Raw genomic sequence first — 22,526 nt, forward strand, 5'->3', positions numbered from 1 at the left:
TTCTCCCTGGTTGGGAGGTCTGTAGTAGACTCCCACCGTTAAGTCTCTTTCCCCTCGACTGCCTTGTACTCTAACCCAAAGCACTTCAGAGTGCCCCTCCCCTGACTCCTTGCTAAATGACGAGGATGTGTATTTCTCCTTTCTATAGAGTGCCATGCCCCTACCTCTCTTTCCTATCCTGTCCCTTCTGTACAGCCTATAGCCCTTGACATTCACCGCCTAATCATATGTTGCGTCCCACCACGTTTCTGTAATCCCCACTATGTCCGGGCTGGTGTCAGCCAGCAGGAGGGTGAGTTCCTCCTGCTTGTTACCCATACTACGAGCGTTTGTGTAGAGGCATTTGAGGCCTCCTGTGGATGTGTATACTGACCCCCTAATCCCAGCATTACCCTCGCCCCTATCTCTTACCTGTTTATTTGCTTCGCTTATTGGTCTGGGCTGGGCTGTAGTTGTGAGTGCTGTTTGGTCTGGCAGTCTGATGTTTCTTCCACCCTCATCTTCCCCTTCCCCCGACGAGCCTAGTTTAAAGCCTGCCGGAGGATCACATTTTAGAAATGTGATCTTTATTAAATTTTGTCCTTGCTTATAATGGAATGCAAAACAAATGTCCTGTCTATGGTAGCCTTACAGAGCTTCACTAGTTCTGAAATATCAGTCAACACAGACATTTCTTTTTGGTTTGATTCTGGTCAAAATTTTACTTTATTGTTTTTTCTGAATCTCTAAAGTATCTGCTCAGTGTGCACGCCACTTAATGATGTTCAATACCTTTATTTACAAATGGCCCAAAAATCAACTTCAGTCTTTTTTTCAACCCTCATCTATATCTGGACCATCTACAGAAAGTGAGGTCTCTGCACTGACATTCTTTTCACCTATTAGGCTAATTAATATTATTTGAAATGGGGACTCCAGTGGCTATTGTTGTCTCCTGGGCAACAGTGTTTATAATCTACTTCTTCTAAGAAGTCCTTTGAGAACTGATTTCCTGCTGGAGCCTGTTGATTTCTGATCTCAACCCATTTTTGTCATTTAATGGGTGCAAATTAAGGAAATGGGCAGCATGTTAGAGCAGTGTGAATAAAGGAAGTTTTACAAAATGAGGTGGGTGGTAGAACCATCTGGACATTAGAAAACTTGCCTATTTCTCAGATAATTATTTAATTTTACTATTGTTAGGGTTGGATGGATGTGCAAGGACCAAACTGTATTATATTTGCTGGTATCTTAAATACATCAAAAAGCCTGATGTTATGACATGTTAAGCCTGTTATTTTCCACAAGGTATTACTCTTTGTTTCTGATTTATTGAATACATGGTGCTGCCCTGGGTAGCGCTTTTCTGTACAAATAACTTAGCTGTATGCAGAGTTGCAACTTTTTCCATTCATTTTAACCTTGCTGAGGAAAATGTTGGATAGGGTTAAATATTACTTTTAAAGCCTTTCACAGTTACACACCTGCATTTCTACAGGATTTAAAGCTTTAAGTTGTCTGAAAATAATGGAGAATTAGCAAATAGTCTTTTATGTGATTCAATTTCTGGACCCCAGCAGAAAATATATATAAAATATAGAGAAGATGCAGATGTGAACTAGAGTGATGTGGAATATAAAGTTATTTGCAGTGCCATTTCTGTCATGAAGAATATTTTTCCTGAAATCATTCTAAAAACCTGTTTGCAACAGTTTCACATTCTCAGCCTTCAAGGCCCACTGTTTCTGAGGCTAACAGGTGTATACATTCTGGGAAATTAAAAACATCCAAAACAATGTTCTATAATAAAGATGTACATAATAAAGAGGATGCACCACTGGCCTGTCTCACCTAACCCATGGGAGCTGGGGCAGGCCTTGTCCCCCAACTTCCAAGACCACCAGCATCTGACATTCAAGAAAGAACCACAATGGGGCACTTGCATACTGGCCAGACATACTGTCCCACTGTGAAAACCCTGGAATTGGTAGGTGAGTAGAATTGGGGTGGGGTGGGGGGTGGTATCTTGTTTTCCTTGCCTGCATTACTCTTATCTGCTGTCACTGTGTATCAATAAAATTTGTCTATTATCGAATGGGAGAAGTCATGGACAGTCTAAGGGTTTGGGTCCACCTGGAATAAGGGGTCAGGACTGGGCCATAAATCCAGTGCCAACAGATACCACTATTGAGTTAATCTCCCAACACTCTGAAAGGTGATCCCTCACCAACCTTCCTATCCTAGAAGGAGACTGGCATACCATCAAGGAAACCAAGAACAAGGTTTCTGGACCGAATGGCATACCTGCTGAAATTTACAAGGCTGGTGATGAGGAACTGGTACTGAGATTTCATGAATTTATTATTTCAGTTTGGAATAATGAGGAATATGAGGAATACCAGAATTGGGACTGTCTTCAAGAAAGGGGAGTCTGTTTGTAGGAACCATTGAGGTATTGCCCTCCTTTCCACAGCAGCGAAAATCCTCTTCTGCAGCCTCCTGAACTGTCTTTTACCTCTTGCTGAGGAAGTAATGCTGGAATCTCAATGAGGTTTCAGGCCATCCCATGGGGCAATTGACATGATCTTTGTTGCCCATCAGGTCCAATAAAAGTGTCAGGAGCAACATCAGGACCTATATATGACCTTCATTGACTTAATTAATGTATTTGATTCCATCAGTTGGGAAACCTTGTGCAAATCACTGGCCAGATTTAAATGTCCTGAAAAGAAAATCAGTGGCCAGAGGCTTCTTCATGACCAAATTATTATGACTATCCTGTCTAGTGAATTAGAGGGATATCTGTTTGTCATCCAAACTGGGGTCATTGCCTCAATTTTGTTCTGTTTTTTTGAGTGTCATCTTGGTTCTCATTAAGGACTACATTCCCTCTGGAATTTATATAAAATATCAAATGAAGGAAGGACTCTTCACTCTGGAACATTCTTAGTTGAAGAACAAAGTACTCAAAACAACAATCCTTGACCTTCAGTACATCAATGACTGCTCCATCTTTGTGCACCCTGAGGAAAAGCACCAAACTACGCTGGATCTTTTTGGAGAAGCCTACTGGACTTTGGGCCTGTCTTTCAACCTCATGAAGACTAAAGTGCTCTATCAGCCTGCCTTAGACCATGAATGTGGCCTCTTCCTCCCCAAACTACAATTGAACAACAGTCCCTGGAGGTAGCAAAGCACTTCCTTTACCTTGGTAGCCACCTCTCTCAGGGCATGAACATTGAGGAAATCCAGCACAGGATCTGGTGCCCAAGTGCCTCCTTTGGGAAATTGCTTCAGTATGTCTTTATTCATTGTGATCTCCAGAAAGACACCAAGATCCAGCATTCATCATCCCCAGTCTCCTTTACAGATGTGAAATGTCAGTGATTTACTGTCATCATCTTTGGAGCCTAGAGAATTATCCCCAATGATTCATGAAGAAAATTCTCTACATCAAATGGGAAGATCACTGCACAAATGCCAGCATCCTTTCTTAAGCCAATGCTAGCAGCATTGAGTTCATGATCTTCAAGCACCAAATTTGCTGGGCTGGATGTTGTGTGTAGATGCTTGACTCTTGTTTCCCAAAACAAGGTGCTCTTCTTACAGCTTAGCAATGGCCTGTGATCTCATGGTGGCCAGAGGAAATGCTACAAGGATACATTGAAGGCATACCTCAAGAAAATGGATGCCAGTGTGAAAAGCTGGAGAGGCTAGTTGCCAGCCAACCCCAATGGTGCTTCAATCTTAACCAAGCAGCAGCCCATTCTGAGATAAAGCATCTTGCCCTCAAAGTAGAGAAGATAGAATGGAGAAAGAAAAAGGATCCTATACTACTGCTTATTGTTCCCTGCAAAAAGACTACCATGGCTCATTGATGTCAGTTTGAGGTGACTTAAGAGCCATGGTAGAGATCATCCTCAAATCAAGGAATTACTGCCACTGCCAACAATGATGACAGCCCCTTCATGCCAGCATTTTCAGTGAGAGGTCACAAGCCCTTCTATGATGTTTCCATAGTTTATACACTACAGGAATCATCCCTCCATGCACATCTGGGCTTTTAAACTTCCTTTACGCCACATCTGAAATTGGGGAGAACAGCTAAGCCATCAAATACTAAAATCCATTAGGATTTTATGTAGAGAATATTAGGGAAAACCACTAGGAGTCACCAGACTATTTCCCCAGATGAGAGTTAATGATTAGAGCTGGGCGAGATGGCACCGTTCTGCTTCGACGTTTTGACGGAACAGCATTTCATTTCAAATTTTGTTTTGATCAAAACCTCTGTTCTGTTCCATTTCATCAAAACAATTTAGCTGTTTCTATGCTGTTTTGACACTTCACCCATATGCTATAATGGGGAAGCTCAAAACAGCCTATAACTTTGTTAGTTCTGGCCTGATTTGGATGAAACTTGCAGGAAGCGTAGTTCCTTTTGAGGGCATGAAGCCTGCCAGGTTTCAAGGAGATAGGTGAAGGGGTTTTGTGCACCTCAAAGTCTTTAAAGCAAAATTCATGCCACATGTATGTGTTAAGCCACAGTGGGGTTAAAACTGCAGGCTTGTTAGCCCCTGCTGAGGCCACAAAGCTTGCTAAGTTTCGAAGAGATAGGTGAAGGGGTTTTGGGGAAATTACACCTCAAGCTGCGGACAAGCAAAACTCGTGACATGGGTGACACTGCATGTGTTAAGGTGCAGCAGGGTGAAAGCCACAGGCCTGCTAGCCCCTGATGAGGCCACAAAGCCTGCCAGCTGTCAAGGAGATAGGCGCAGGGGCTTCTGGGTTCTGGGCCGCTGGACCACTGGCTGCTGACAGGCAAAACTCATGTCGTGGGTGCTTGTGCAACTGACTGTGTCCGTCTTAGGGGACAGGGGAGTGAAAACTGCAGGCCTCCTAGGCCCTGCTGTGGCCATGAAGTCCGCCAGCTGTCAAGGAGATAGGTGCAGGGGGAGTCTGGGTTCTGCACCTTTAGCTGCTGACAGGCAAAACTGGAGGCACAGCTCAGCAATTGACACCAGGGCAGGAAGCAGGGCAGTTCCAACAATGCTGCCTTTTATGCAGTTTTTTCATTCCTCCCCCAGAGCACTGCGATTGCAAGAGACCCCAGGGAAGGGTGACAGTCACTGGCCAGCTGCACAGTCAGTAATATAATAAGAGCACTCCTTCCCCCACTTTCACCCTCTTCCCCCTCCCCTCCCTCTCCTTACTTTAGTTTCTGTTTCTCTGCAGGCAAGCTGAGCTTGAGCTTTGAAACTCGTAACATTTCAGAATTTTCTAAACATTTCAACGTGTTTCATTTCATTTCAAAGGTGTTTTAAAGTTCTCAGTTTCATTTCATTTTCACTGTTTCGAGCTTGAAACGAGTCAAAACGAAGCTGCTAGTGAAATTTCGCACAGCCCTATTGATAATCAGGGAGGTATTTTTATTATTTTTTAAATTTTAAACTGATGAAATGAGTTCTTTAATTCATCATCAGGGTAACTCTGGCTTCAGTTGAGCTGCACAAAGGATAAATATGATCCAAAGTCCAGTTTAATATTGCAGAATTTAACACCTACGTGGTTACTTTTTACTGAATAACATTGATGCCCCTTATTCATCATTGATGCCCCTTATTCATTGATGCCCCTTTTCTTCCATTGTTCATTAACTGAAGTGAAACATATGAGTCACAAATACTTCTCATATTCATCAGCTTTTATCTAACTGGATATGGCTTTATCTTAAGTCTCTTCTTGGACAGTGGATTTTGGATTATTTTCCCTTCTTGTTTACCTTTTTGTGAAAACATGCACATATATTTTCTTAGCAGTAAGGTCTCAGTAGCAAACCACTATGAAATGGGATTAATTCACATCCTGTTGTTGTGGTTTTTTTAAATAGTTGCACCCCCCACTATATGAATAAATGATTGACTACCAAAAAGTGAAATATGACTTAAAATGGTGATGCACAAGCAATTGACAAAATGACTGTTTAGCAGACATAAGTTATAGTAAGAAGGCAGAAATATATGGAATATTAGTCACATCAAAGTTCTGGGAAATACAGTACTCAGACTTGGTGTTCATAGTAACTTCTCTGAATCCATAAGGAGATGAGTCAGGAATTCATAAGTGTTTTCTCAGGAATGGAAGGAAAAGGGCTTATTTACAGGTGTCCTACATAAAGCAGTGGTGCTTTATGCAACTGCAGTGGTGCGGTGGCAGAGGGGAGGGTTCATGCAGGGACATTGCAGCTGGGGGCATTGTGGGCATACCCTGTGGTGTATGTGAGGGGGAGGAGGGCAGGCGTCCATGCCATGTGTAGTTCAGGTGCCTGTGACCCACGCTGGTGCAGCTCACGGGCTGTCCAACCTCTACTAATACAGCCCAGAGCACCTACAGCCTCCAGACACTTAGACATTAAACAGGCCTGGACTAAATGACCTCTTGAGGTCCCTGCCAGCAGAGACCTTGTTTATGGCTTTTTTTAAAGAGCAGTTTGAGTGCTCCAGAAGCAGCACTGTTTCAAAAACAACTAATACCAATCTTCTTGACTAACAATGAATTGTTATTTCAGGGTGCTCACTGTTCACTATGATTCTATGACCATGATTTTATTTTGCTAACAAATACATATTTTATGTTTTTTATAGAATGTTTGATATATACACTATATATATAGAGAGAGAGAGTATAAAGAAGGCACTCTCTGTATTGCTCCATACTACATCAAGCTATGATGTCTATGCCTTCATTGACAAAGACCACTGCTGCACATGCAGCAGTTTGACACTCCTGAGAGCAGCATATTCATCCCTTTGGTGCTCCCAGGATCTGTGCTAGGAGCCAAATATAAGTAATTTGGGGGGAGGGAAGGGTTTCATGGGGTTGGGGAGCCAGGGGTTGGCAGAATTAGGGAAAGAGGCTGGTGGGTCTGTGGGGAGTGGGGTGTTAGTGAGCCCAGAAGTAGGTTAAAATTTAGGGCTGTGTGAAGCTTCAGCCCCTGATTTGATTTGGCGGAGATTTGCCCCAATTTGGTGGCCAAATCTCCAAATCTGAATTGAATCAGAGGACCCTTTAATCTCTCCTAATCAAATTGGAACCCTCTGAATTGATTCAAAGAGATTTGGAAAGATTTAGTGATTTGGACATAGAAATAGCTTTAGCTGTTTTTTCTGCATACCTCTACGTATTAGCACAGCTCATAAGTGCCGCAATACTGAGGCACATGGAGTACCCCACAGGCGTGTGAGGGGCACCCCAGCACACTCAGCAGCAGACTTGGAAGTGGGCCAGAAGCACTTCCAGTCCACTTCTGGGTCCACTGGGTAGCGCATAAGGAGGCCATGACTGGTGCCTCCTGGGTCTGGGGGGCACACCCGGGGTCTTTAAAAGCTGTGTCTGTGTCTGAATCGCTGATTCTCTGAATCGGCATCAAATCTTCAGATTCAGCCGGATTGAATCAGGGACAGTAATCTGAATCAACAAATCAAATCACTGTCCCTGATTCAGGGCAAATCTGAATCTGAATTGAATAGGGCCTGCTTCATACACCCCTAGTAAAAATAGCCCAGTCTATGTTGGGGGTTGGGATTATCATAGCCCTAGGCCTGGGGTGAGCAGCTGGCCCTGGGGTTGTGCTGCAAATGTGTACAGGCGTTTGGGAGATCAGGTTAACCCTTTTATAGATTGGGTTAACCTGATCTCGATCTAAGTTAGTGCACCTCCTGTAATGAACTAACTAAGATCAAGCACACTATTTTTTGGCTGAATTATACCTCCCAAATGTCTGCATTATTTGGCATTTAGATCAACTTACCTTGGTTATGTTAATGTAAATATAATACCTATGCATATCCATAGAGACATTGTAGAAACATTCCAACCTCAGCTAAAAGTTCTGCACCTCATCTGCTAGTGCAATACCACAGGGTTTAATCAAATATACCAAAATGGAAGAACATTCGTGCATGCAGCATACACAGCTACTCTAAATCATTGATTCTCAACCAAGGTCCTATGGCACCCCATGCGTGCCTTAAGGGTGCCGTGGCATATCTCACAATGTTAGCACTCGTAAGTATAGAAACATGATTCATAACATAAACCTAGATATTTCAAAAAGAAATCCATACTGTTAAAGTCATTCTGATTCACTGTGGTCTTTCTGAGTTCTTTGTTACAGAATTGCTCTATTCCTTTTTTCATTGTCAAAAAAAGGGAAAACTAAGAGCTGGCATTTTCTGAGGCATACCTTAAGTCTAAACTGTTGAGAGCTACTGCTTTAAATATATGGAATAGTCTTACACAAATCAATGCTTCTGACTCTGGGAAGCTACTACAGGAATAATTTACTTAACAGGATAACAAGATGAAAATGAAGATGTTAACTTTGGCTTTCTTGCTATACTGTGGTCCATTTTAATACCATCCATTTATGGTAAGATTATAAAATATTCATATTCCTCTAAGATAAATGTCATGTAAAATTCATAAACCATATTGGATTAAAGATAACCAAAACAAAACACTATTATAGACTGTATATAATTGGCAATGTGAATGACAAATGTTTTAAGAAAGCATTTGCTTATTTCATTCTGTGCTTTTTCATGTCCCTCTTTCCTCCTCTGTTTGTGTACAAATTAAAATATTTCCACAAAGCTGACATTATCACATTGCAAAGACAGGGCATTTTTAACGTTCCTAATCTTTTTAGAAAATTCAGTGTCAACATATACCAGTTCCGCCCCCCTCCCCCCTCCCCAAATCTGGACATGCACCTGTTTCATTTTCAGTCTTATGATGTTGGGGGGAATGATAATGTGATTTTAGTTTCAACATTTCACACTCCTTCATGAATAGCTGATGCACTGGTACAAAGATGATTTTGATAATTGTATTGTGTATTTCTGCAGTTTGGGATCACATATTAAAATATGTAATTGATTACAGTTATTTATTTTTCTAATGAAGTTGCAGGTGAGTCAGAGTGAATCAAGTGGAAAAGGAGAAAGGAGAAGTAGAGAATCATATGTGGGCAAATAGCAATCTGTAAAGGAGCAACAATGGCAGGAAAATTGATAGAAGGCCCAGTGGACTGTGACAGGTATAGTTATGCTGTCACAGTGGGAGATATTTGGATATAGTTGGATGCTCTGAATGAAGAACAATGAGAAGTAGTTGAAGTGTGAGGTTTACAGAAGTCTGAAGACAAAAGGTGTGTTGATTTTATTTGAACATCAATTACTAGGATAAATTAAACACAGCATTGTGTTTAGACTTAGTTCAAGGTTCTTACTACTTGACTAGAAGTTTGGTTTTCAATACCAGCCATTAGTTTGTCCTAACTCTTAGGAAAAACTACATGAAGTTCCCTCTTTTTGTTGGGAATAAAATGAAATGGACTATTTGGAAATATTTACAATCTCCTAGAGCCAGTTGAAAAAAAAAAGGCAGGTTAAAATTAGGAGGTCAAATCCATTCATGATGTAATTCCCATGATTTATATGGTGTTACCTGAGGGATGAAATTGGCTTAGGGAATTGCTTAACCCCTACCAGAATTCACTTTATGATAAGCTGAGAACAGCTACTAGTAAAATAGCTCTGAAAGAGAGTTTTAATCTTAGTAATGAGCAGCTGATTCAGTATCATTTTTACTCACAATGACATTTGGTCTACACATAATAATACATTTCCTAGAAATCCCATTAACAGACATAATTAAATTATTGAGTAATTGCTAGAATTCAAATGAACACTAAGTACAACTGACTGATTTCAAAGGCTTTGAATTAGCAGCACTTTGCAGAATCAGACTGTCAATGTTTCATCAGCGCTAGAAACTCACCTTCAGGCACAACCATACACAGAGTGGTGTGTAAGCTGCTCCACCTTAGGAATTGTCCCCAGTGAAACAAGATTTAAGATGTGTACAGGTATTTGGGGGGTTAGGGGGAGGTTAGATTGAATTGGCCACCCTATTTAAAGGAAGTTGGGCTGGGGAGGGCTAGTGACAGGTGTGGTGACAAGCAGGCTCCAGAAGGGATGGGATGGCAAGCAGGCTCCAGAAGGTCTGCAAGGGAACTGGGGGGAGGGGAGCAGGTGGGGTCTGCAAGAGGGATCAGGGAGCAGGTTGGCTCCATGAGGGAAAAGGGTCCAGGAGGGTTTGGTGGGATCGGGGGGCTTGCAGGGTCTGCCGTGGGGCTTAGGGGGTTGGGGAGGCTCTCTTTGCCACTCCCCAGGACCTTGGAATGTTTTTAGTCCCCTGACTCTGAGATGAACATCCCACCCATCCCACCCCCCACCCTGACTTACTTGCTTGGTTCCCTACACTGGTAAACACCAGTAAAACTGGCACTGGGAGCAACTTGCAGGATGGGGTAGATGAAGGGACTGTGGGGCTAAAAATAGTCCAGTGTCAGGGAGGGGCTAGGAAAACTGCAGCCCTGGGAAACTATGGCTGCACTGGAAACTACAAATTTCAGGACAGTTAGACTGGTCTGAAAATTGCCAACCCAATCCAAGTTTGGTGTACCTTGGACATATGGTTAACTTCAGTCAGACACTTTTAGATCTAACAGTCTTACACTTCTGTACAGTTCACACTTAGATCCACCTTACTAGTGTAAGGTCTGCATGTGGGTGAACTAAGTTAGATTCGGTGGCCATTTTTAGCCTGATCTAATCTCCCCCTAACCTCCTTGCATGTCTGTATGCAGTCTTAGAAGCATCACTCTGAGTCATGAGAAATACCTGTATCCTCCTTACCATTCACAAACTTTTGTAGAGGTCATTATGCCTCTTACATGCTTGACAAGAGTGATGGCGTGGGGGGTGGTGTAGTAGAGAAAAGTCAAGACCTCTCTCACTCCTCATTCTTTAGCATGCAACAGAGACTATTCAATGAATAGATTTCTCTCTTCATTGTGGAGACAGGCATAGTTAGCCGTATTAATTTGAACATCCCTCAGACAGAAGGCAGAGTAAATTTGTACCTTATAGACTAACTAAATTAGAGATGTATAGCATAAATTTTTGTAAGCTCACTTCATCAGATGCTATGAAAGGACATTCACAAAGCAGTATATAAAACAGTGATTTCAAAACAGAAGACAAGGAAGGGAAGGAGGGAGAGCAGTGCTGAGAGAAGCAATAAGTAATAAACCATAGAAACAAAGGGGTCACATTGCTCCTAGTTTTGTCCCTTATAGCTAGAAAGAAAAGCCCATCCCCATCCCCTCTGTAACTGCCCTTAAGGTATTTGAAGACAGTTATCAAATCTCTTCTCAGTATTTTCTTCTTCAGACTAAATAACCCTAACTCTTTCAGTCTTTCTGCATAAATTTTCCTCCCTATGTCCATGTTAATTTTTGTTGTCATGTGCTGGACTCTTTCCAATCTATTTACATTCTTCTTGAAATGTAGGGCCCAAAACTGGACACACTTTACTCCAGGTGAGGCTTCAACATGCTGAGTAGAGGGGAAGAATCACTTTCCTTGAATTGCAAGTGACAGTCCTGTTAATGCAACCTAATATGCTGTTGGCTTTTTTGCAGAAAGAACACACCCTTGATTCATATTCATCTTACTCCTGTAACCCCCAGGTGTTTACCTGCAGTATTGAAACCTTGCCAGTCTTTATTTTTGCATGTGGTTATTCTGTACCAAGAGCAGGACTTTACACTTGTTTTATTGAATCTCATCTGATAAATTGCAGATCATTCCTCCAGTCTATTCAGGGCATTTTAGTCCTACCCTCTAGAATAGAGGTGGTTTAAATACAGTCCACAGACAAAGTCTGGTCTGCCACAGGATTTTTTCTGGCCTGTAGTATGTCCCTCAGCTCTGCTCAGTCTAGGTATGGGGGGCAGCCCAGGCCATGGCACATGTGGCCAGTCCTTCCACCCCTGGATGTGCAGTGGGGCTGGGGCAGTACAGAGTTTAGACTCTACTTCCCAGCAGCCCCAGTAGTGGTGGCTCCATCCAGCTGCTGTTTTCAATTGCCACCCATACCGGACCTGACCTGCTGCTTGGGCACCCCAGGTCATCCACCTTGCACCCACCACCAGGGGGACAGGACAGAGTGGGCGGGTGGGAAGGTTCTCTGTGGAAACTGGCCTGGGATCCCCACAGACAGGGCATGATTAGCTGGGAGATGGGATGGGGCCATGAGCAGGCAGGGAGCAGTGTCCGGCAGTGGGATGAACAAGCAGGGTTAGGGGCAGGACCTGGGTCTGGATCACAGGGCAGTAACAGCATAGGGCCAGGGCTGGGGCAGAGCTGTGATCCACTTCCTGGACCATGGATTGTGACCAGCCTGACCTGGGAGATGAGGTGGGCAGAGCGTATGCCTTTGACCCTGCCCATGCTGCCAATGCCTGCAGTGAACATATGGGCATCTCCAGTACAGCGTAGCTACAGAGCAGTGCAGCCCAGCAGGGTAGGGTAGCCCCAACAGTTCGTGTCCAGATTAGGCCACTCCATGCTGATGGACCAGGCTGCCCCACAGCTGTGCAAGGAACAGATTGTGGCTCAGCCCCAACCCTGGCATTGGCCCCAGCCCAACACGGTCACCATCTTGCAATTCTGGCACTAGTCCCATCTCCAGCCCTGCCTGTCCATCCCACCCTCAGATGATGCCGCTTCCCACTCATCTGTGGCCGCATCCCCCAGCCGAGCATGTCTTGCCCTCAGAAGTCTCAGGCCACTTACAGACTTTTGGTGAGCTTTTGTAGGCCAAATCATCACCACTTCACCTCCCTTTCCCTACCTCACCCCCTCAGCCCACAACAGCTCACTAAAACTTCCTCAGTGGCCCACCAAGCCCAAATAATTGCCCACCCCTGCTCTAGAATGTGCACAATTCCAGTAACTTGATGTTATTTGCACATTTGCTAAGCATGCACTTAATCCCATCGTCCAAATCATAAATAAGAACCCATAATCCCTGTTTAGACTATACTTAACACAATCCAGGCTGTGGATAATTTCTTGTTCTGGAATTTTACTTTAAAGTTTTTCTTTAAAGTATTGTTATCTAAGAACAGATACCCTGAGGTCAGCAATGGTCTAGAAAAGTTGAAATATTCTGCCCCAGGCCTTCGTGTCTTTCTGGACTTAATGTCAAATTAGTGTTCATATTTTCAGACAGATTGCCTTGTTTGTCTAGTGTAGACAGAAGAAGGGCACAGTAAGCAGGTGATGGTGTATACGGCTTTGGTAAAGTTTCAGGTGAATGAACCTGTTGTTATAATCCATGTTATTTGGTTCAGTGTTGATGTGGTCTGTATTGATGATGGGACACAGCTTGCATCTGCATCTCTTGCCAGGCCTGGTGCCTCAGCAAGAATGGAGATTAGGTAGCCTGGTGCTTGAGACATACCACTTGAGGTTGGGGAGCTTTCTGTAAGCCAGAACAAGTTTGTTCGCTACAGTCAAAGATAAGTAGGGCCACCTAGATAGATAATTGCGCCTATAATCCTTTTCACTATCTTGTATAAACTAACCTTAAGTAGTTTGCACCTGCATACAGAGCTCATGGAAGAAAAACAAACAAACACTGATTTAATTTTTTTTCTTGACAGATAAATCTTCTCTTATTAGTTGAAATAGCCAGCATTATTAAACATCAAGTGTTTTTTATATATATATTACATGAAAATATAGCATATATTACTACATATGAAAGCAATCCAACATATTCAAGTTTGTTTACTTTCTCCAGTCAACTGGGAATATTATCAGTAAACCCAGGTTACAGTAGATCTGTAACATATATATTTATGGAAATGAAGAACTCCAATTTACCTTTTGGTAACTCTATACAGTTAGTTGGCAGGACAGCTGATTTTTCTCCCAGTTACTCCCAGTTGTTGCTTCTGGCTGCCTGGCTAGCTAACAGGTCTTTTAAAGATTGATTTAAGCAGTTGGATTAATGACTGGTATATTGCCTCATAAGCGGACTACTATTGTGCCTTCTACAATTGGGCTGTAGTCCCTGAGCAGGAACTTTAAGTACTGTTACAATACAGCTGTTAAATAATAGAAGAATATGCCTTGAATCCTGCAGACAGATATTCTGATACAGATTTTTCTAGTACTTGTACAGAGTTCTGTTAAAATTATTTGCCAAGTCAGGGTCTGCATCTGAGTATCATATTGTAAGCTACATAACAGATTCCCAAAGACAATTATTCAGCAAGGTTTAGGGGGTTCATATCTGTTTTGTTATGGGATTGCAGACTAGTGAAGTGAGCTAGCCACTGACAACTATTGTAAATGCTAACGCACTTATTATGTTCATAGTATGATAGATATGTATTGAACATTGCAGATAAGTAGTTAAATAGAAGTAAGGAATTTTAGATCCTATGGGTTTGTTTTTTTCTTTTTAGAGGCTGGCTGAAAGCGTTCAAAGTATCAAATGCAATTTTCAAACATAGGATTATTTATGGAGTCACTTATGAAGGAAGGGAATCACAAGTCTCAATAAACTTCTGAAAGTAGGTGGGGGCAGGGAAAGGCAAAATAATACATGTAAAAATGTAGGCAATGCTAGAACTCCGTAGTATTGCTGAGGTAGTATTGTCAGTAGAAATGGAAGGACATCAGAAGCCAGGTCATGAACATAAGGTTAGAATAACCTATGAAGCATTTGGGTATTTGAGCATCTTGGACATCCTTGGTTGGTGAAATAGAAGAGCCGGGGAAGGTACAAAGGAGTGGATTATAGAAAACAAGTTAGGAGTCAGCTGGAAGAGGGAGGATTTAGAAAAATATATATATAAGGAAGAAATGGTAGAATTAATGACTCAGCCAAACTAAATTACTTCTTATATTCTTTAAAAGGGAAGTTATGTTGTTGGTTGTAGCCATGTTGGTCTAAGGACATAGGCAGACAAGGTTCTTTGGGTAGATGTGATATCTTTTATTAGACCCACTAAATAGTTGGAAAAATTGTTCCAACAATTTTTCCAGCTATTTAGTGGGTCTAATAAAAGATATTCTATCTACCGAAAGAACTTTGTCTGCCTTAAAGGGGTAGTGATTTTGAAAGTGCTCAATCTTTACCTTAATACTGTTTTTTTTCAATAATGAAATTGAGCCACTTGGATAGTTGACTTTTGTACCAGTATGCAAGGTTATTTGCCTAATAATCAGGCTCATAACAGACAGCCCAGCCCAGTCCCTTAAGCCATAGAGTTTCCTGAGGGCCATGCATATAACACTAATCAGCAATTTCTTTTCTGTTGGAATTGACAGGCGGTTCTCATACAGCTGTTTGACCCTTTCATTTACAATTAAATCAATCAGATATGCTGGTACTTAGCATTTTTTAAAAGACAAGTATGCATTTAGATTCTAAGAAAGAGTTTAATAATGTAAATCCTTGGCGCCCTAAATTAAAAATGTTGGTCTTAATTAAAACACTCAGATGGGAGGGAATGTTGTTTCAGCATTTGTAAAATATGGTAATACTGTACTTACTTGAATCCAAGATGAGTTGTACTTCTCCCAGTCACCCTGGGGGGAAAAAGCCTCATCTTGGATTCAAGTACTGGCCCAGGGCAAGCAGCACCTTGGCTGCAGCTTTGGCCTAGGTTCTGGGCTGTAGTCAGAGCTGAGCTGCTGTGTGCCTTGGGCTAAGGTGGCTCACATGGTGGGGGAGACTGCATGGTGGGTGGAGGGATTGGTGGGGAGACCCATGGCATGTGGCTTGGGGAAAAGCATGGGGGAGACCACACAACCTGCCCCTTCCCCCGTCAGCTGCTTCAGCTCTGGCTCCAGTCCCTGAAAACTGGAAGAGGGCCAATGTTGTACCCATCTTCAAGAAGGGGAGGAGAGAGGACCCAAGCAACTATAGGAGAATTAGCCTAGCTTCTATCCCAGGGAAAATCCTGGAAAAATTAATCAGGGAGTCTGCACAATACGCTTGCAGAAGGTAGGATTCTGAATGACAGCCAGCTTTGTTGTGGGCAGGTCTTGTCTTACCAATCTCATCTTCTTCTATGACCAGGTAACTCACCACCTGGATAAGGGAGGGTGGGTCAACATTGTATACTTGGACTTCCAACAGGCCTTTGATCTGATATCCCATGACATTCTCACAGGAAAATTGGAGGATTGCGGGCTTGACTGCTTGACAGTGAGGTAGGTAGGAAGTTGGCTGTGGGGTAGGACTCAGAGTGCTCTAATGAATGGATCTGTGTCGTCCTGGCGAGAAGTAGCCAGTGGTGTCCTGAAGGAGTCAGTGCTTTGCCCAGTGCTTTTCAACATCTTTATCAATGATTTGGACATGGGGGTGAAGAGGTCACTGGCCAAGTTCACAGACGACACTAAGTTGTGGGGGAACGTGGTCATGCTTGAAGATAGGCTGCAGATACAGGCAGACCTAAACAGGCTGGCAAGTTGGGCGATTGGAACCAGATAAAATTCAACACTGAGAAGTATAAAGTACTCCATCTGGGGACGAGCAACTCGTAACATACTTACAGGCTCAGCGGCACCATGACTGAAAAGAACTTAGGTGTAACAATAGTATGAACATGAGCTGTCAGTGCAATGTTGTAGCCAGCAGGACAAACAATCAATACTCCAGCATGCATCAACTGAGGCATTTCAAGTAAAACCAAGGAAGTGATACTTCCACTTTACTCAGCATTGGTGAGACCTCAGCTGGAATACTGCATCCAGTCCCAGGCATCACAACTTTAAGAAGGACATGGAAGAGCTTGAGAGATCCCAGAGAAGAGCCACCCATAAGATCAGAGACTTGCAAGGCAAGCCATAGGAGGAAAGGCTGAGGAATTTGGGCCTCTTCAGCCTAAAAAAGAGAAGGCTGAGAGAGGACTTGGTAGCAGCTTACCACTACATCAAGGGAGTACATCAAGGGTTTGGTGAACAGCTGTTCACCAGGGCACCCTTAGGGAAAACCAGGAGTAATGGCTACAAACTTCTGGATTACTGTTTCAGGCTTAACACTAGGAAACACTTCTTCACAGTTAGGGTGTCCAGACTGTGAAATAAGCTCCTTCCAGAGATGGTTCAATCATCTACCCTGGAAATCTTCAAGAGGAGACTGGACGGTCACTTTGCTGGTGTCACTTGACCCCAGTTGTCTTTCCTGCCTAGTGCAGCGGGGTTGGACCTGATGATCTTGTGAGGTCCCTTCCAGCCCCTTACAATCTATTAATCCAGCTCCATCCCCTCTGACTCCAACCTACCCAGGCCCAGAGCTGCTTCTACTGCTGCTTCTTTCTGGCCAGGTTAGGGCTGGGGCCACAGCCAACACTGCTAACTGTCCCAGAGTCAGAGCTGCTGCCCATAAGGTAAGTGGGAGGAGGAGGTCCAGGTGATGGGAACTGCAGGGTTTGATGGTGCAGGTGGAAGACAAAGGAAAGACAAGGGATAGGGGAGACAGGCAGAAGTGGGGGGCACCTACGGGTATAGGCGTTGGGTGGGGTGGAGGTGGCCAGGTAGGAGTGGGGCAAGTGGCAGGAGGGGGCAGGCAGCAGGGGATAGACAAGCAGAGGGAGGGAATGGGGGCAGGAAGCGGGAGTAGGCATAGGCAAGGGAGACAGAGTGAGAGGGCAAAAGGCACGGTTTTAGCCTCTTGCCCCTACCACTGCCTTAGGGAGACAAATTTAAGACAACTCTCCAATAATTAGATTCCATACACAGAAAATTACAACAATTTAATTTTCCACATATAGAATCTAATTATTAGGGAGGCATCTTAAAATTCAAAGTCATCTTAGAGTTGGGTAAATGATGAGCTAATACAAACCCTCAGGACACTCAGGATTTCAGAATGTTTTCTTTTATTGCTAGATTCAAATAAATAAGTACCTAGGGACATTGTAGGGAATTATGTTTTGTATCCCACTTCAAAACTAGACAAGGAAATGCAAGAGCTACATACTATTCTTCTTTCTGATCCTTCAGCACTTGCAGAACATATGGCTTGGAAGCATATGGATGAGACAGGGTTACTGTTCAGAACACTGCACTTTCAGAATCTAATTGCCTGGCTTCTTCTACCCTTTATGTTTCACTTCAAGTAGGAAGATCAGCAAAGGTTGTTAAGGGCTTGTGAGACTGAAGATTGGCAGCTTGCTATGTCAAACACTGGAGCTGATTGAGTGCTTGAAAAACTTTACACTGAATAAGAAAAGAAGGCTGGGGAAAAGATGTTAAAACATAGTTGGAACTTAGGCCAGTGGCACTTTTAGCAAGTAATAATTCAGAGGGGTGTTCTGATCTAAATGTCCTTTCTCTGTTTCAGCTTGCCACTGAGCTATTTATGTTTCTGATCTGTTTCCATGTAGACTGACTTCCCTTGCCATCCAACCTGCTGAATAAATTACTGTTCCCTGCTGAAGATTTTTGCTGGAGAATTATGCTGGCAAAAAAACATGTGGCATCTTTCTTTCTCAGTGCTGGGTGTAAAGCTGTTTCATGTGTTTAGTAGATATTCCTACTTGAGCCAGGTAATTAGTATTCCAAGCTCAAATTCCTAAGTAGTTGCAACGCAAATACCACCTATAAAATAGTGATAAATTATTAATTGCTCCAATAATGAGGACCTTTGTTTTAATGCTGTTAAATGTGTTTTTGAAGCAGGTATAGAGGAATAGTGATAGGTCCTCAAAGTGTTAATTTTACTCCACAGAATGCTAAAATAGATGTTTTAAGTTAATAAAGAGGGTAAAACATATGGAGAAAAAAATTGAAGTGCTTAGCCTTGAAGAAAAAGAGGAGAGAGAAAGAGAAATGAAACAGTTATATAACCTTTGTCTTCATGTTGTTTCATTACTGAGCAAAGAGTTTAATTCTTTCCTTTGCCTTCATTTAGCCTTTAGAGTACTGAGGCAGAGATGATTTTTTTGTTCACTATCCTTACCTCAGTGTAATAGGATTCTTGATCAGGGCTGGAGCTTCAAAACCAAAGTAATAACAACAATTATGATGATTAAAAAAACTCCAACAGGTAAAGATTAAGACAAGATCACTGATTGCACCAGGGTTACTGAGATGAGAGTTTGAACCTGAACTTTTAAGGTGACAAACAACTGCAGTAAAAACAGGCTGCATGGGTTTTTTTTGTATTGTACATACCAGTAGGACTTCAGTATTATTTCTACAACCCACTGAGGTCTGGATCCTTCATATTTATACTGAACTTCAAGCATTTGAGTAGTCAATTTCCATAGACTCAAAGCTAAGCACATTCATAAATGTTGGCAAAATCAGGACCCAAGGTCACCAACTGTCTTTTCTTTATTTATGAATTCTGTTCTGTAAGAGCAGTTGAACACTTCAAAGTAGTTCTCGTGCTTCTAAAACTGTCAGGGTTGTTCAGCTTTTGACCTTTCACTTATAAACCATTAAATGATGAAACAACTAAACACTGGTTGCTTACAAACTAAATCCCACCCCAAAATGGTGCTTTACTTTAAACTCGATGCACTCCTGCACTGATCCTAGCATACACCCAGAAGAGGCAAAGAGGCATCACATTAGTTGGACCTGGATAGCCCAATATCTGTATAGATCAGGCACTTCAGTGGAGCTTTTTTGGGCACTTTTAACTAATTGCTGATTGAATCAGCTTTAGCTAAGTGTCAAAATCTCTGTTGAAGCACATGATCCAGACAGATGCTGCAAAGCTGGGTTGAACAAACATGTTGCTTCTTCCAGTAAAGCACTCCCTGCCCCAGCAGCCTCTCTTGTTTCGTTATTGCTAAAGATGTTCACATGTTACTTTTTCCCCCTATATTTATAGTGAACACATAATTAGCGTTCTTTTTGTTCAGATTCTATTCTTGCTTCCATTCTTCTTTTACATATGTGGGTCTTAAAACTTTATATGTAATCAATGGCAGCATAGTAAAAATGTGCACTTAAAATCTCAAAGAAAAGCTGGATCCTAAAAATGGAAAATCTAGAATATTTTGGTAACTTTAATTGAACAAGTAGACATGCTATTTTTAGAATTTAATCAACTTTATATATGATTGGCTTAGGTGCATAGAACAAAATTCACAGTAGAATTTAAATGCATATACGAACAGCGACAATGATTGAGGCAACAGATTATAAGTTAGGAGACACAAGTTCTGTATTTAATTCCTGTGGTGAAGTGTGATTCCTCTGATGAACTGCAGTATGGATAGGGCAATTTCCCATGACATAATGAGGAAAAAGGATCCTAACTTTTTTTTTTTTGGTAAAATGCATTGAAATCTATAAGCCATTTACTAATTTTTTGGCTTTACATGTCCTTCCTCAAGGCCATGTCTACACATGCATTTTACTACAATTAGACTAATTAGCTGCAGAGTAAAGCTTTCCTGTCTACAAGCGGAACACTATTAGGTCACAGTAAACTAATTAACACCGCCATAAGATAGTATTGTCCCTGACAGTACTATCTTATAGTGGGTTAATTAACTGCGATTAAACGCATGTGTAGATGCTGCACCCATGAGTAGTTTACTCCAACACAAACTGCTATGGAGTTTATTGCTTCAAATTCATTGCACATGTAGATGCACCCCTAGGAAAATAAGGTGATCCACTGCCGCTGTTCTCACTTGGGACTGAAAGAACCTAAGGGTTCCAAAGATTCCAATTCTATCCCCTTCTTTAGATCACTCCAATGAAGTAGATTTCACATGTTAGTTTGATTACAGCTAGCAGAATCTGGCCCACAGTCTCAGGGCACGTTTGCATTCTCAGATAAAGTGTCTTTGTGACTGCACTGGATCTGGGATCAGCTTAATTATGAGTAAACTACTTGTGAATAAATGGTACTGGGCAGGTATCAACACATGCAGGGAAGCAGGGTCAGATTTGCTGCTAATGGCAGCAAACTGCTTCTGCTTCCTAGGGCCTTGCAGTGGGCCCCTGCTGGTTGCTAGCCCAGGGGCTGGCAGGCAGCAGCAGGTCAGGAGACAGCTGTCTCCTGGCTAGGGCTTGGACATTACACCCTGCTCCCACAGGGTGCCTGCTGCTGGGGCAGGAACAATGTCCCTCTTCCCCAGCAGCAGGGCCTTGGCTCCTGGATCAGAGAAGGGGACTTAGAAAGAGCTACAGGGGAATGGCAGATATCAGTCCACTTCTCAGATCTCCTAGTTGCTAGCTGCCCCACCGGCAGATTGGGGCAGGGGGCTGGGACCTGTGCCGCCCCTGCAGCTCTTTCCAAGCCCTGTGCCTTGATCACCTGATTGGGGCATGGGACTGGGTCCTGCCCCTGATCAGGACAGTTCCCAGCCCCTGCCCCACACATGCAGTGGAGGCTGGGGAGCCTGTTCCCCAGTCAGCTCCATAGGCGTGGACCTGGGTGGGGAACAGGCTGAGGAACAAGCTGGAGAGCTTGTTACCTGCTCAGCTGCATGCTTATGGAGCTGAGTGGGGAACAAGCTCCCCAGCCAGATCCTTACCCAGCTCTGTACTCACAGAGCTCTGTGAGTACAGAGCTGGGTAGGGAACAGGTTTCCCAACCCCCTGCCATGAGGGAGCTCCCAGCACTGATGCACTACAGGGCCAACTCTGGGGGACCCTTATCTCCCAGCACCAGCTCCATGGTTATGGGGCCAGTGCTTGGAGATAAGGATCTCCCAGCCCTGACTCCTTGATCATGATCTCAGAGCAGGGAACTTGAAGCTCCCTGCTGCCAGGGCAGGGGGACATAGTCCCCACCTGGGCTCTGGTGGAGGATCCCACCATAGCAGTACACAACTCCTGGGGGCAAGGACCTGTCTCCTGGCTGCTGGTGGACACCTGACCAGGAGAAAATTTGCTCCTGGTCACGTGCCTACATGAGCTTTATTGTGTCATTATTAATTGGAAATATATTTACTACTTGTATTTGCAGGTAGCAAATGTACTTGTGATTAGCAAGGTTTACTGCATAAGCACATGCACATGTAGGCAGATATGCTTACTGTGCAGTAAACTACACTCATGTGCAGCTAAGCATCTCATGTAGATGCACCCACTGAAAGTTATATAAAAGAGAACAGTGAGCCTGAATGCCTTTCTGACTGCATAAAACACACTTAGCCTTGTTCTGGCAGTCAGATTATAAAATAATATGCGAGTCAGGACTGGATCCTTTATTTTCTAGTTGATGCAGGGAAGTGTGCCCCTTATGGGAAAAATCAAAATGGTGGACAGAAAAAAACTAGAGAAAAGGCCCCTCATTTGATTGTTGCGGAAGCAAATGAGCAAACACAGCAGAACAGTAATGAGCTTTAAGGGGTATGAGTTATCTAAGATATGGGAATTGGGTGAAAACAGTCTGATAGGACCTATTTTTTACCTCAGAGAATAACTTTAAACTGGGAAAGTATATTATACTCATCAGTATCTCCCATTACACTTCGCTTTTTTCTCCTTTATGTGTGCACTCATGCATCTCTTATCTCTGCACCCCCACAAATACACACCCTTATACCCATGCATAATCAACAGAACTAATATAGTTAAATTTGAGAATTATTGATGTAGACATCTTCTGCATAGGCACATGGATAAGTGACTCTGAAG

The 22,526-nt window shown here is 42.9% G+C and overlaps 1 protein-coding gene across 1 annotated transcript in view; it reads left to right on the forward strand.

Annotated features, from left to right (window-relative positions):
- Positions 1 to 22,526, forward strand: part of FAM155A (family with sequence similarity 155 member A) — an 805,264-nt gene that overhangs the window by 186,454 nt on the left and 596,284 nt on the right. The window lies entirely within an intron of this gene.

The sequence above is a fragment of the Crocodylus porosus genome, unplaced genomic scaffold, assembly GCF_001723895.1.
Source record: "Crocodylus porosus isolate Cpor-Errol unplaced genomic scaffold, CroPor_comp1, whole genome shotgun sequence".
In the NCBI taxonomy this organism is placed as follows: domain Eukaryota; kingdom Metazoa; phylum Chordata; order Crocodylia; family Crocodylidae; genus Crocodylus; species Crocodylus porosus.